Source organism: Neovison vison, chromosome 11, assembly GCF_020171115.1.
Source record: "Neovison vison isolate M4711 chromosome 11, ASM_NN_V1, whole genome shotgun sequence".
In the NCBI taxonomy this organism is placed as follows: Eukaryota; Metazoa; Chordata; class Mammalia; order Carnivora; family Mustelidae; genus Neogale; species Neogale vison.
Genome location: NC_058101.1, coordinates 188867696 through 188880776, shown reverse-complemented (window position 1 = coordinate 188880776; position 13081 = coordinate 188867696). Strand labels below are relative to the sequence as shown.

General features: G+C 38.6%; 1 protein-coding gene across 2 annotated transcripts in view; it reads left to right on the top strand.

Moving 5' to 3' along the window:
* Nucleotides 1-13081, top strand: part of VPS37A (VPS37A subunit of ESCRT-I) — a 55482-nt gene that overhangs the window by 28186 nt on the left and 14215 nt on the right. The window lies entirely within an intron of this gene.

Below are 13081 nucleotides of genomic sequence, written 5' to 3'. Positions count from 1 at the left end.
CTTCAGGAGGTGGAGTCCCTGCTCCTAAAGGGGCACTCCAAACAACCTGAACAGATACAGCAGAGAATCAGCAATCTGAAAAATGCCTGGGGCACATGGAACGGAAAGTGATTTATTCATCACAGAGCTTCTCCAGAGACATGGGGATCTTAGAGAGACCTCTTAGAAAAAAGAAGCTGGCATATGAGCCCTGCCCTTTACCTTAAAGACATGCCATCTTTGGGAAGCAGTGAGGCACTAACACTCCCTACCTACCTTGCTTACACCAAGCCCTGCCCAACGTGCTTTGTTAGATCCACCCGCCTAGTCACACTTGCTTCAGTCCTAGCACTGTGGGGTCCCCCCCCCAGAAGACCTGCACAACCCTCGCCAACACCTTGACTCCTAACCCATGTATTTTGCAGGGCATCAATCCTTGTAGCAAGCATGGTGACAGGTGCTAGAAAAGCCTGAGGCGTATTTTCTTTTTTTTTTTTTTTTTTTTAAATGGCCATTGTTATTTATTTATTTATTTTTTTAAAGATTTTATTTGTTTATCAGAGAGAGAGAGAATGCACAAGCAGGCAAAGACAGAGAGAGAAGCAGGCTCCCTGATGAACAAGGAACCGGATGCGGGACTTGATCCAAGATGTTGGGATTATGACCTGAGCCGAAGGCAACAGCTTAACTGAGCCACCCAGGCATACCTGGCCATTTTTTTTTTTTTTTTTTTTTTTCCTAGGATACATTCTTTTTTTTTTTTTTTTCCCCCAATTTATTTATTTTCAGAAAAACAGTATTCATTATTTTTTCACCACACCCAGTGCTCCATGCAAGCTGTGCCCTCTATAATACCCACCACCTGGTACCCCAACCTCCCACCCCCCCCGCCACTTCAAACCCCTCAGACTGTTTTTCAGAGTCCATAGTCTCTCATGGTTCACCTCCCCTTCCAATTTACCCAAATTCCCTACTACTCTCTAACGCCCCTTGTCCTCCATGCTATTGGTTATGCTCCACAAATGAGTGAAACCATATGATAATTGACTCTCTCTGCTTGACTGATTTCACTCAGCATAATCTCTTCCAGTCCCGTCCATGTTGCTACAAAAGTTGGGTATTCGTCCTTTCTGATGGAGGCATAATACTCCATAGTGTATATGGACCACATCTTCCTTATCCATTCATCCGTTGAAGGGCATCTTGGTTCTTTCCATAGTTTGGCGACTGTGGCCATTGCTGCTATAAACATTGGGGTACAGATGGCCCTTCTTTTCACGACATCTGTATCTTTGGGGTAAATACCCAGGAGTGCAATTGCAGGGTCGTAGGGAAGCTCTATTTTTAATTTCTTGAGGAATCTCCACACTGTTCTCCAAAGAGGCTGCACCAACTTGCATTCCCACCAACAGTGTAAGAGGGTTCCCCTTTCTCCACATCCTCTCCAACACATGTTGTTTCCTGTTTTGTTAATTTTGGCCATTCTAACTGGTGTAAGGTGATATCTCAATGTGGTTTTAATTTGAATCTCCCTGAGGGCTAATGATGATGAGCATTTTTTCATGTGTCTGATAGCCATTTGTATTTCTTGATTGGAGAAGTGTCTGTTCATATCTTCTGCCCATTTTTTGATGTGTTTGTCTGTTTCGTGTGGGTTGAGTTTGAGGAGTTCATTATAGATCCTGGATATCAACCTTTTGTCTGTACTGTCATTTGCAAATATCTTCTCCCAGTCCGTGGGTTGCCTCTTTGTTTTTTTGACTGTTTCCTTTGCTGTGCAGAAGCTTTTGATTTTGATGAAGTCCCAGAAGTTTATTTTCGCTTTTGTTTCCTTTGCCTTTGGAGACGTATCTTGAAAGAAGTTGCTGTGGCTGATATCGAAGAGATTACTGCCTATGTTCTCCTCTAAGATTCTGATAGATTCCTGTCTCACGTTGAGGTCTTTTATCCATTTTGAGTTGATCTTTGTGTACGGTGTAAGAGAATGGTCGAGTTGCATTCTTCTACATATAGATGTCCAGTTTTCCCAGCACCATTTATTGAAGAGACTGTCTTTTTTCCACTGTATATTTTTTCCTGTTTTGTCGAAGATTAATTGACCATAGAGTTGAGGGTCCATATCAGGGCTCTCTACTCTGTTCCACTGGTCTATGTGTCTGTTTTTATGCCAGTACCATGCTGTCTTGGTGATCACAGCTTTGTAATAAAGCTTGAAATCAGGTAAGGTGATGCCGCCAGCTTTATTTTTGTTTTTCAACATTTCCTTAGCGATTCGGGGTTTCTTCTGATTCCATACAAATTTTAGGATTATTTGATCCAGCTCTTTGAAGAATGCCGGTGGAATTTTGATCGGAATAGCATTAAAAGTATAGATTGCTCTAGGCAGTATAGACATTTTAACAATGTTTATTCTTCCGATCCAAGAGCATGGAATGGTCTTCCATCTTTTTGTGTCTTCTTCAATTTCTTTCATGAGTGTTCTATAGTTCCTCAAGTATAGATCCTTTACCTCTTTAGTTAGGTTTATTCCCAGGTATCTTATGGTTCTTGGTGCTATAGTAAATGGAATCGATTCTCTAATTTCCCTTTCTGTATTTTCATTGTTAGTGTATAAGAAAGCCACTGATTTCTGCACATTGACTTTGTATCCTGCCACGCTGCTGAATTGCTGTATGAGTTCTAGTAGTTTGGGGGTGGAGTCTTTTGGGTTTTCCATATAAAGAATCATGTCATCTGCGAAGAGAGAGAGTTTGACTTCTTCATTACCAATTTGGATACCTTTTATTTCTCTCTGTTGTCTGATTGCTGTTGCTAGGACTTCTAATACTATGTTGAACAAGAGTGGTGAAAGTGGGCATCCTTGTCTTGTTCCTGATCTCAACGGGAAGGCTGCAAGCTTTTTCCCATTGAGGATGATATTTGCTGTGGGTCTTTCATAGATAGATTTGATGAGGCGTATTTTCTTAAAAGTACGTGCCCCCCCCCCCCAAGCACTCTGCAGTTCTGCTTAGGCTGACCCAGGCCCGACAGTAGAGGCTCCAGGTCTTACTTAGCAGGCCAACCAGTGCACCCCACTCCTGCTGGGGACAAAACACTGCCCACAGCAGGCAAAGAGCCACTGAAGAAAACTGGACTGAAGGAAAAAGGGGCAGGAACACAACAGGACACACAAAACACACATAGGAGACACCCCCTGAACTGCCAGGTCTTGGGGAACAGGGGGCATTGTACTGCAAAGCCCTACAGAACCTCTTAATCGTAAAGTATTACCTTCAAGAGCAACAGACATAGCTGACTTTCCTAACACAGAGACACAGACTGGTAGACAAAATGAGACAGAGAAATATGTCCCAAGGGAAAGAATAGAACCATACCACAGCAGGAGACCCAAGTAAAACGAATGTAAGTAATATGCCTCATAGAGAACCTAAAGTCTTGATCATAAAGATACTGGACTTAGAGAAAGAGTAAAGGACATCAGGGAGACCCTTAACAAAGAGATGGAAAAGAACCTATCAGCGATGAAGAACACAATATATGAAATTTAAAATGCACTTGATGGAATAAATAAAGAGGATAGATGAAATACAGGGACAAATTAATGATTTAGAAGACAGAATAATGGAAAGTAACCAAGCTGTATGAATGAGAGAAGAAAAATGTATGCAAATTGGGGATAGTCTTAGGGAATTCAGTAACTATCAAGCATAATAACATTCACATTATGGGGATTCCAGAAAAAGAGAAAAGGGGGCAGAAATTTTATTTGAAGAAATAATAACTGAAAACTTAATCTGGGAAGGAAATGGATATCCAGATCCAGGTGGCACAGAGATCCTCCCAGAAACTCAACCCAAGGAGGTCCCATACCAAGACATACAGTAATTAAAATGGCAAAAAGTCGTGATAAAGAAAATGTTAAAAGCAGCAAGAGAAGACAAGACGGTTGCAAACTAAGAAACCGCATAAGGGTATTGGTGAATTTTTCATCAGAAACTTTAAATATATTATGCCATTCTCTTCTGACCTACAAAGTTTCTGATGTGCTAAGTTTCTAAAGTGCTAAAAGGGAAGAATCTGTAGCCAAGAATACTCTATACAGCAAATCTATCATCCAGAATAGAAGGAGAGATAGAGTTCATGACTGCTAAACCAGCTCTACAAAAAATATTAAATGGGACTCTGAGTCTATAGATGAGTGTATGAAAAATGAGTGTATCTGTAAAAAAGGGGATCACAAAAGAATGTAAAATATGAAGCCAGATACATAAAATGTATAAAGAAAGGAATCAAGAATGGGTCCAAACTTAAGTGACCATCAACTTAATATAGACTGCTATATACAGAAAATGTTATACAAACCTAATGGTAACCACAAATTAAATACCAGTAATAGATAAGCAAAGAATAGAGAAAAAGGAATCCAAGTGTATCACTAAAGAAAATCAGCAAACCATGAAAGAGAGCAAGAGAAGAAAGGATTAGAGAAAAACTAGACATAACCGTGAAACAAGTAACAAAATGGCAGTAAATACATAACTATCAAAATTACTTTGAATGTAAATGGACTAAACGCTCCAATCAAAAGTCATAGGATGACAGAATTTATTAAAAAAAAAAAAAAGACCCATTTATCTGCTACCTAAACAGGTTCATTTCAGCCTTAAGGACAGCAGCAGATTGAAAGTGAGAGGATGGGGAAATAGTTACCTTGCAAATGGATGTTGAAAGAAAGGCAGAGTAGCTATACTCTTATTAGACAAAATAGACTTTAAAACAAGGGCTGGTAAGAGATAAAAAAGAACACTATATAATAATAAAGGGGACAGTCCAATAAGAGGATATGACAGTTATAAATATTAATGCACCCAACTTGGGAATACCCAAATACATAGAACAGTTATAAATATAAAACAGTTATATATATAACAAATATAAAGGAACTAAATGATAGTAATATAATAATTGTAGGGGACTTTAACACCCCACTTAAATCGATAGTCATATCACCCAAACAAAATCAAGGGAATGGTGGCTTCAAATGGCATACTGGACCAGATTAATTTAACAGATATATTAGGGACATTCCGTCCTAAAGTAGGAGAATACATATTCTTTTCAAGTGTATATGGAACTTTCTCTAGACTAGATCACATATTAGGCCACAAAACAAGTCTCAACAAGTTCAAAAAGATTGAACTCATACCAAGCATCTTTTATGAAACTAGAAATCAACCACCAGAAAAAAATCTGGAAAGGGCAAATACATGGTAACATGCTGCTAAACAGTTAATGGGTCAGCCAAGAAATCAAAAAAGAAATAAAAAGTTACATGGAAACAAATGAAAATGAAAACACAATGATCTAAAATCTTTGGGATGCAGCCAAAAGTGGTTCTAAGAGGGAAGTTTATCAAGACAAATCTCCAACAACTTAATCATATTTAATGGAGCTAGAAAAAGAACAAACAAAACTGAAAACCAGTAGAAGGAAGAAAATAATAAAGATTAGAGCAGAAATAAATAATAAACTAAAAAAAAAAACCACACAAAAACAAACAAAAAACCCAATAGAACAGATCAGTGAAACTCAGGAGCTGTTTCTTTGAAAAAATTAATAAAATTGATAAACCTCTAGATACATTAAGAGAAAAAGAGAAAGGACTCAATCAAAATCTGCAGCCTTCACAGAACTGAAGAGTGTTAGGACCTTGCTTTGGATTAGGCTTTGGCTTAAGGGGATGTCATGGCTGATTAATCTTCTGTCTAATCCTCTAAAATTTTCTCCACATCTCCAATAAGGCTGTTTTACTTTCTTACCATTTTGCATGTTCATTGGAGTACCACTTCTGATTTCTTTCAAGAAGCCTTCCTTTCCACTTACAAGTTGGCTGTTTGGCCCAAGGGGCCTAGCTTTTAGCCTGTCTTGTTTTTTGTTTTTTTATTTTTATTTTTATTTTTTTTTAAACACTCCATCCTCACTAAACTTAATCATTTTGATTTAAAGTGGGAGACACGTGAGTCTCATTTTCATTTGAGTATTTAGAGGCCATTGTTATTAATTGTCCTAATTTTATGTCTCAGGGAAAAGAGAGGCCCGGGCGGAGAGAGGCAGATGGGGAACAGCTGGTCAATGGAGCAGTCAGAACACACGTTTATGGATGAAGTTCACTTTCTTCTATGAGTGCCGTTCATGGCACTCTAAAACAGTTGACATAGTAACATCAAAGATCATAGATCACCATAACAAAAATAATAATGAAAAAGTGTGAAGTACTGTAAGCATATCAAAATGTGACACAGAGATATGAAGCGAGCAAAGATTCAGTGTCTGTGAAGCATAATAAAATGAGTTAAGCCTGTACATTGTCTACTTTCCCCATTATCGCAGGTAACTTTTTTGGTACCTTTCTACTAATACATAACAAAGTTCCCATTCCAACATTTTCCTCACTTTCCTGTAAGTGCTTTTTGACCAGTCCTCCAAGGCCCTTAGGCTACTGTTAACCATCTCTTTAAGGGTACATTTGGCTTTCACCTGTCAAGTTCCAAAGCCACTCCCAATTTTAGATTTCTCTCTTTCTCTCTTTAATATCATCTCTCTTTAATATCATAGCAGCTTTCCACTTCTAGGTGCTAAAATCTGTTCTGGCAACTAAGGCTTCATAACAAATTACCCTGCATGTTTTGGCTGAAAATGTTGAACACATGAACTTTGCTTACTAATCTTCATCTCTGGAAGGGGTTCATCAGAGAGCTCTTGTATGCTCTTGTATGCTTATCATCAGTGAGCCCTCACCCTATCATCGGATGGCCTAACCTAGGGATGCCGGATGTGGCCTCTCCCTATGACCTAGGTAGGCTACCTTACAACATAGTGGTGGTCCTTAGAATGACATCTTGAGAGCTATGAGGAAGTCATATTGCCTTTTATGACTTGGATGCTGAAGTCATTCACTGTTACTTTTGCTGCATTTAGTTTGTTGAGGCAGTCGCAATGTCGTGATCGGTTTTCAAGGGAAGGAAAATGGGTTTTTCTTCTTGGTTGGTGGAGAGGTAAGGTTCTGAAAGAGCATAAGACCAGAAACATTGGTGTGTCCAATGTTTGAAAATACAGTATGCCACAGATTCTTAGAAGACAAATTTTGAGACTTAAAAAAAATCTGTAAATGTCTTTAATATATCCTTCAGAGTTAAAAATCTGTATAGTTCAAATTCTAAGCTAAAGTGCTTTTCCATTCAGAATTTTGAAGATGTTGCTATATTGTCTGTATGGTTTCTATTACTGCAAATTGTCCAATGCCATTTTTTTTTAAGAGTCTATTTATTTGACAGTCGGAGATCACAAGTAGGCAGAGAAGCAGGCTGAGAGAGAGGAGGAAGCAGGCTCCCTGCGGAGCAGATGTGGGGCTCGATCGATCCCAGGACCCTGGGATCATGATCTGAGCCAAACACAGAGGCTTTAACACACTGAGCCACCCAGCACCCTGCCATTTTGATTTCTGATCCTTTGTAAATTTTAGAAAAAATTTTTGGCATTCTGAAATTTAATCATGACGCTGCTTGTTGGTCTTTTCATTCCCTTTTCTCAGAATATTTCTTGGCTTTATATCCTATTCCTACTTAATTTCCAAGAAGTTGCTCTTGCTCAGGAGTCAGGTGGCTTCTTGCACACTGCCTGGAAATCTGCTTAGCTAGATTATTAGATTAGGTGCATCAGCCCCAGCCCTCATCTCTCTTCGCTGTGTCTTTGTCCTGGAGATATAAGCCTCACTCATATTCTTTATCTAAAAACTGTATACCCTGTTTTCTGTCTGGGTAGGGTTGGATATAAGTTCATTCACCTTATTTGAAAATAAAAGCCACTTATTCCCATTTTAGATAAGTTCTATGATTAATGTACAGGCTATTAAAATGCAGGTTTGATGCATTTCTTAGATTATTTAATAGGTTGTATCTGCTGCTGAGGTCAAAATAAAGCAAATTGGTTCACAATAAAGACTTCAAGGATAATGCAAATACTCCCTCAGGTTGGTCATATTGTTTCCAAATAACTTGTTTTATATATATCTATATATCTGTAGATATATATACAGACACACACATATATAAATATTTATGTCATATATATATTTATATCACTAGCATACTTTTAGATAAAAGTTTTAACATAAAGATGAGCCATTTTTTAAATAAATAAGCTAAATTAGAAAGCTCATTTTAACTTTTTCAATAGATCATATATTTACTTGAATGAAAATTCAAAAAATATACAGGGAGTAAAAAATCTTTCTTCCACTTTTCTCTCCCTTACAACCTGGTTTTTCTTCTTGCTGGTATCCAAAGCTTTTTGGTTTGGGTGAATATGCATAGAATTTCCAAGATGTTTTTTTTTTGTTTTTTTTTTTTAAGATTTTTTTTTTTTTATGTATTTATTTGACAGAGAGAGAGAGAGAGAGAGAGAGATCACAAGTAGGCAGAGAGGCAGGCGGGGGGGGGGAAGCAGGCTCCCTGCTGAGCAGAGAGCCCGATGCGGGGCTCGATCCCAGGAACCTGAGATCATGACCTGAGCTGAAGGCAGAGGCTTAACCCACTGAGCCACACAGGCGCCCCTCCAAGATGTTTTATGACCTACGAAGAGATATGTATGTGGAGTATTTTATTCCCTCCTTCTTTACACAAATGGTAGCATACTATTCCTCTTCCCCCTTTTTTCCTTCACTGAATGGTATAGCTTGGAGAGTTTTCCATGTTGGTACATAAAGCACTTCTTCATTCTTCTTTATGACCACAAAGTACTTGTTTTATAGATGCAGTCTAATTTATAAGCAGGACTTCTGTTGATGGATATTTTTGTTGTTTGCACTCTTTCCTAAGAGGCCCACTTTCTTTACCCTCAGTGCAAGAGTGAATAACCTTAAAAATAATATTCTAGGGTGCCTGGGTGGCTCAATGGGTTAAAGCCTCTGCTTTCAGCTCAGTTCATGATCCCAGGGTCCTGGGAACAAGCCCCACATCGGGCTCTCTGCTCAGCAAGGAGCCTGCTTCCCCCTCTCGCTTTGCCTGCCTCTCTGCCTACTTGTGATCTCTGTCTGTAAAATAAATAAAATCTTAAAAAAAATATTCTAGCCAAATGTTAGTATATTTCTTGGATACATTCTCAAAGTGGCATGTACATTTGTAATTTTGACAAATACTGTAAAATTGCCCTACAGAGTAAGTTGCACCCATTTCTACCACTATACACAGTGCTTACTTCCCCTTATTCTTTGCCAATACAGTATATTATTGGGATGGATCTTTGCCAATTTATAGTAGAACATGATATGTTAGTATAATTTTAGTTGTGTTTATCTTACTTACAATGAAGTTGAGTATCTTTTCCTCTGATTGAGAGATGTTTTTCTTTCCTTTTTTGTAACCCATATCTTCTATCCTCTTTTTCATTTTGCTGCTGAGTTGTTAGTCTATCAATTTGTAGGAACTTTTTATGTATTAGAGAAATTACTCCTGTGTCTGTGATGTGAGTTTCAAGTATTTTCCACCAACTTCTTGTCTTATAATCAGCTTTGTCCTGTGAGGTTTTTGTTTTTGTTCTTTCTTAATGTCAAGCAATTAACCGTTTTCTCTTATGACTTTGGAATTTGGGATCACGAAAAGTCCTTTCCCACCCCAAGCTTATTATTTCTCAATAATTTCTTCTGATTCTGGTAAGATGTGGTTTTAAGCATTTAAATCTTTGATAAATTTGGTTTTTATCCTGTTCTGAATATAATGATCTGTCTCCAATTCAGTTTTTTCCAGGGTCCCAACACCGATCTTTTTTTCAGTTTATTTCACATCTGTCTTCTATCCTTATTCCCTTATGTGTTTGGGGCTTTTTCTGGATTTTTTATTCAATTCCATTGATCTGCATATCCATTTGCCACTATTTGCTCTAAAAAAAGTTGTCTTTTCCTTTTTTTTTAATTGTAAAGATTTTATAATTTCTTTTGCTTATTCTCTTCTTAACCCTTTTTCGGATACTTTTTTTTCTTAATTGTCCATATGAACTTTAGTATCATTGTATGTTTCAAAATTTGTAATAATTATTTTCCAGCATAATTCCAATTCATGTTAATTTATGTCATTAAATGAAACAGTAATACTCCGGTTTAAAAATTGTTCAAACTTCATAGATTTTGGAATGTATTTCAGTACCCTGATATGTGAGTTTTCCAACACCACCAAGTAATTCGCCATTTGTCAGCAGACAGTGACTGAGCTTCCTATAAATTTAATTCAATTCTGATGCTCTCTACATGAAGATAGGGTCAATTTCCATGAGGTAAGGCGCAGTCTTAGAAGACTGCTTTGCTTCGAACACCAATCAAATCCAGAGGTTGTTTATCTGCTTCTGACCCACTGACTATAAAATCAGACCCCCCCCCCGCAGGTTCCATTAATGTGTTAGGGCTCAGAGAAATACTTACATTTACCAGTTTATTATAAAAGGGCATTATGAAGGATGCAGATGAATAGCCATGTGAAGTCATGCACAGGGCAAGACTGGGAGAGTCCCATTATGTAGAAGCTTCTTTCCCCATGGGCCGGGATGCACCACCCTCCCACCATGTGGACGCTTCACCAACAACGGTTTGTCGGATCTCATTGTTCAAGAGTTTTCATAGAGCTTTGTTTGCGGCCCCTTATTCCCTGAGGTTGGTGGGTATAGCTGATCATCGTTCCAGCCCTTCGTAATTATGTCTTTCTAGTGACGTACCCCATCCTGACTACACAGGAGCCCAGACAGAGTCACCATTAATCTTTTTGAGTTACTGCTTTCAGTTTTTTGGATAAATCCCAGAAGTAGAATTGCTGGATCATATGGTAATTCTATTTTTGATGTTTTTTTGTTTTTTTTTTTTTGAGGAACCTCCAGACTATTTTCCACGATGGCTGCCCCAATTTACATTCCCACCAAGAGTATATAAGGGTTTCCTGTTCTCCACATCTTCCACAACCCCTTACTTCTTGTCTTCCTAGTGATAGCCATTCTAACCAGTGTCGCATGATATTTCATTGTGGTTTTGATCTGGATTTTCATGATGATTAGTGATGTTGAACATCTTTGTATGTATCTGTTGGCCATCTATGTTATCTTGTAAAAAATATTAATATCACCTGCCCATTTTTTAACTGGACTATGTTTTGCTATTGCAGGATTTCTTTGCATAGTTTGGGTACTAACTCCTGATTATCAGATATATTATTGCAAATATCTTCTCCCATTTAGTAAGATGCCTTTTTGTGGTGTTGATAGTTTCTTTGGCTGTGCAGAAGTTTTTTAGTTTGATATGGTCCCACTTGCTTATTTTTGCTTTTGTTGCCTTTGCTGTTAGTATCAGATGCAAAGAATGATCAAGACCAATTTCAAGAATCTTACTTCCTGTGTTTTCTTCTAGGAGTTTAATGGTTTCAGGTCTTAAATTTAAGTCTTTAATCCACTTTGAATTAATTTTTATACATGCTGTAAGGGAATGGTAATTTCATTCTTTTGAGTGTGGCCGTCCATTTTCCCCAGTACTGTTTATTGACGAGGCTGTCCTTTCCCCATTGTATATTCTTGGCTACAGTATATGTATAAGTTTATTTCTGGGTTTTGTATTCAATCCCATTGATCTATTTGTACAGTTTTATGCCAGTAACATTCTGTTTTGACTGCTATAACATCGTAGTACAGTTTCAAATCAGAGATTTTTTTTTTTTTTCATTTTGCTGCTCTGATTGGGTGAGTTTCTCTGCCCTGTCTTTGAGTACACTCATTTCTTCTGCTTTATTCAGTCTGCTTTTGAAATCCTCTAGTGGCTTTTTTTTTTTTTAAACCTCTGTGACTTCTGTTTGGTACTTCCTTATATTTTTTATCTCTTTGTTGAAGTTCTTACTGTGTTCATCCATTCTTCCCCCAAGTTCATTGAACATACAATACTTTGAACTCTTATCAGGTAAATTACTTATTTCCATTTTATCACATTTTCCCTCCTGAAGTTTTTGTTCATTTGTTTTGAACCTATTTTTCTTTTTCTACATTTTTCCTTGACTCTCTATGTTGGTTTCTATGCATAAGATAAAACAGCCACTTCTCCTAGTCTCGAGGACTGCACTAGGAAATGAACCTTATCATTTAGCCCTGCCCTACTTCTTGATTATCTCAAAAATCGTTGTATTGTTCAAGAAGTCTATTATATTTTTAATAGCTCCCAGTATTTGAGGGTGTGCCAGGACCTGAGAGGATCTCAGCTAGTCCCTGGATTCAGGCTGATTAGAAGCCAAACCCTCAGCCAGACCCTCAGGTAGCTGCTTTTAAAGTATGCAAATATAGATAGTCCCCTGGGGCTGCAAGCGTAGGCCTGCTGGCCACTAGAGCCAGGTGATCTGGAGGTCTGGTGCCTGGGGAGAGCTGCAAAATTAGGGCCCCAGATGATTGTTTAAAGCTTCTTCTGGAAGATACTGGTGAGCTGGAGTGAGACTGAGGGAGTGTGCAGAGCTGGCATCCCCCGACCTATGTTTCCTGGGAGTGCCTTCGTGGGCCCCTCGTTGTATGTCAGACCAGAAGCCTTCTCATCAAGCCAAAGCTTTTAGACATGTTTATCAGACTCTTTCACAGGAAGACTAGGGATGTATTCGATTTGCCCTCTGTGCAGGGCCTTGGGGGTGGTAGCCTGCCGACAACTAACTGTCTCATTGTTTTACAGTCGCATGGGACCCAGGAATGCAAGCCTCGGTCTCCAGAGTCATGCCCTCAATGGGTATCTCGTGGATGGCAGCCACCAAACCTGGGGCCACCAGCCATAAAAACCAAGCACCATATGTACATGGAAGCTTCCTTCCAAGAGATACTGGTGCTCTGGAGTGTGACAGAGGGAGAACATGGAGAGAGCACCCACCACCCTTTGGCCCTAGAGCATATCCCAGTGGGTCCTGGATGGGGGTTAAATTAGGTACCTGTCCCTCAAGCTGATACTTTAAGATTAGGAAATGAGACTCTTCCACCTAAAATCTGGGTGCCTCTCAAACAGCTGTTTCTGTGCTAGGTTCTGGGGTAGATTCTTTGGTTTTTGAAG